At 51.1% G+C, this 3,323-nt stretch overlaps 1 pseudogene; it reads left to right on the top strand.

The window, feature by feature from the left end:
* The first annotated feature begins 397 nt into the window (after positions 1-397).
* LOC123101459 (uncharacterized) overlaps positions 398-3,323 on the top strand; it is a 10,936-nt pseudogene continuing 8,010 nt past the window's right edge.

Genomic DNA, 3,323 nt, shown 5'->3' with positions numbered 1-3,323 from the left:
ATTCCAAGAAATTCTCGCAGGAAGCGTAGCCCGCAGCTTGTTTTTGAAATTGCTCTGTGTATAAGTGCGTACCTGAAGAAACATGGCGTAGATGAAGGGCGATAGAAATACGAGCTATTTCTAGGCGTATGCGTCGGAGAGGAAGAGGAAGAACACCATAAAGAAATTTAGGAGGGAGGACGGAGTAGTTGTGGAGGATGAAGAAGGAATGAAGGCCTTGGTTACTAACTACTTTTCCTCCTTGTTTACCCCCGTGGCAGGTACTGATGCGCCGGAAATTTTGTCTCATATTGCACCAAAAGTGACCGCCCAAATGAATGACTTTCTTACAAGGGAATATACGAGGGAGGAAGTGAAACGAGCCCTTGATGATATTGGTGACCTAAAGGTTCCGGGCATGGATGGTCTCCCGGCGGTTTTCTACAAGCACTACTGGAACCTGGTGGGTGATGAGGTGGTACATGAGGTGCTACATGTGTTGCGTGGCGGCAGTATGCCTGAGGGATGGAACAACACTCTTGTAGTGCTAATCCCAAAGGTGCAGAACCCAGAGACTTTGAAGGATCTACGCCTTATTAGCCTCTGCAACGTGGTGTATAAGCTCGTGTCCAAGGTCATTGCCAACAGGTTGAAGTGCATTCTTGGGGAGATCATCTCACCGAACCAGAGTGCCTTCGTACCGGGACGACTAATCTCAGATAACACAATTCTTGCCTATGAGATGACACACTTTCTAAAAAGGAAGAGGACGGGGAAGAAATCATATGCAGCTTTGAAACTGGACATGAGTAAAGCGTATGCCCGCGTCGAGTGGTGCTTTCTTGAGAAGATCATGCTTCAGCTAGGGTTCAATAGGGAGTTTGTGGAGTTGATCAACAAGTGCACACGGACAGTGAGATACAGGTTCAAAATAAACGGGTCATGCACTGACGAAATTGAACCGGACAGGGGCCTTCGCCAAGGGGACCCAATCTCGCCATATCTTTTCCTATTATGTGTAGAGGGGCTGTCAGCACTCCTACAGCACACTGAGAACACAAGGCAAATCCAAGGCATTGTGGTGGCCGACGGTGCTCCGGCCATCAGCCATCTCCTGTTCGCCGACGATTCGTTGCTGCTATTTGAGGCCACGCCGGAGAGTGTACAGACCATCAACCATATACTCCAGGTCTATGAGTGGGGGTCTGGACAGATGATCAATAGAGACAAGTCTGTTGTTTTGTTCAGTAAGAACATCCCAAGCCGTTTGAAAGCCCAACTTTTGTCCCTACTAGGGTTGCGGGCTGAATGCTTGCAAGGCAAATACCTTGGCCTTCCCAGCTATGTGGGACAGTCACGGCAGAAATGTTTTGAGTATCTGCGCAAGAGGATATGGGAGATTCTGAAGGGATGGAAAATCAAGCTGTTATCGAAGGCGGGTAAGGAAGTTCTCATCAAAGCGGTTATCCAAGCAGTTCCGACCTATGCCATGTCTTGCTTCGATCTCACGAAAGCGCTATGCGAGAGTATTAGCCAAATGGTGTGCAACTTCTGGTGGGCTAATCAGGATGAGGAGGAACGCCCCCACTGGGTGGGGTGGGAGAAAATGTCACTGCCAAAGGAACAAGGAGGGCTCGGCTTCCGTGATTTGCATGCGTTCAATATTGCTATGTTGTCGCGCCAAATCTGGCGTCTGGTGCAGTTCCCAGAGTCCCTTTGTGCAAGAGTGCTCCAAGCTAAGTATTATCCTCAGGGTGATGTCCTGAAAGCCGTGGCAGTCCCAGATATGAGCTATGTTTGGCGTAGTCTTCTCCAAGGAATTGAGGTTGTCAAAGCCGACATGATCTGGAGGGTTGGGACAGGGGAAAGAATCAACATATGGCAGGATCCTTGGCTGCCCTCGAGCGATACATGGCGTCCCAGGACTCTCCAAGGTGCTCATCTTCTGACAAGGGTGGCAGACTTGCTTCATCCTGCCACAAACAGGTGGGATGTCGAACTAGTTCAGCAAACGTTCTGCCAAGATGATGCAAAGACAGTCTTGAACATCCCCATCTGTGACCACTTCGAGGACTTTGTAGCCTGGCACTACGACACCAAAGGCCTCTTCTCGGTGCGATCGACATACAGGGTGTATGTACAGCTACTGAACCTGCAAAAAACACGGCAGAGGGGGGAGAGTTCGGCTGGGCTGGAGGACAAATCCGTGTTTTGGCGGGCGATCTAGAAGGTACCTTGCCCTCCTCGGGTCCATCATTTTATGTGGAGACTCGCGCACAACAGCCACCCCCTGCGGCGCAACATTGAACGGATCGGGGTGGAGCTCGATGTCATGTGCCATCTCTGCCGTCGGCAAGCTGAAGATGGGGGACATTTATTTCTGCGATGCAAGGAGGTCAAGAGCGTATGGCGCCACTGCGGACTCGAATACACTAGACAACGTCTCCTGCATTGTGATACACCTATGGAGCTGCTAACGGCTGTGATTAAACTGCCGGAAGAAATCAAGATGCGTACGATATGCCTGCTGTGGACTTGGTGGGCGGAAAGGAACAATGCAAATCACCAAAAGAAGCGTTTGAGCCCAGAAGTGTTTAGTGCGCGGGTGGGATGTCTGACAAAGGAGTGGCCCCAGGAGGTGCTGAAGATCAACGTAGACGCTGCAGTCCAACAGAGCTCAGGCGAAGGCGGATGGGGCCTCGTTGTACGGGACAGTCACTACCAGAATTTACCCAATTGCCGACGGCCAAATCTATGCCGACGGCCCCTGTCGGCATCGACGGATCTATCCCGACGGCCCAGGCCAGGCCGTCGGCATAGGAAATCCATCAGCATACATCCACCTATGCCGACGGGGGCCGTCAGCACAGAAGGGCCGTCGGCATCCCAATAAATATGCCTATGGCGGCCGTCGGCATAGAGGATGCCTTCGGCATATCTGTGGGCCCGACTGCCCGGGCAACGAGATCCTTTGACGGCGTGAAGCCTACGCCAACGGGGCCTAACGGTGGCCGTCGGCATATCTGCCACGTCATCGATCCGCGTGATCTGCCACGTCAACGATCCGAAACGCTCACCAGTCCGTGGGGTGGCATATCTATGCCGACAGCCTTGCCGTCGGCATAGGCTTGGCCCATGGACGGTGCCACGTCATCGATCCACGCCATACGCCACGTCATCGATCCATGGCTCTACCCTTCTGTGGCTGTAGCTATGCCAACAGCATAGCCATAGGCATAGATTTCTAATATTTTTTTCATATTTTATTTGTTTTCTCTTTTTCCTTTTTATTTTTTTCCAAAATAATTAGATTAACTTAAATGTGCCTTATGTACAGAAAACAT

Source organism: Triticum aestivum, chromosome 5A (genome assembly GCF_018294505.1).
Source record: "Triticum aestivum cultivar Chinese Spring chromosome 5A, IWGSC CS RefSeq v2.1, whole genome shotgun sequence".
NCBI lineage: Eukaryota > Viridiplantae > Streptophyta > Magnoliopsida > Poales > Poaceae > Triticum > Triticum aestivum.
This window is presented reverse-complemented; position numbering and strand designations above follow the sequence as displayed.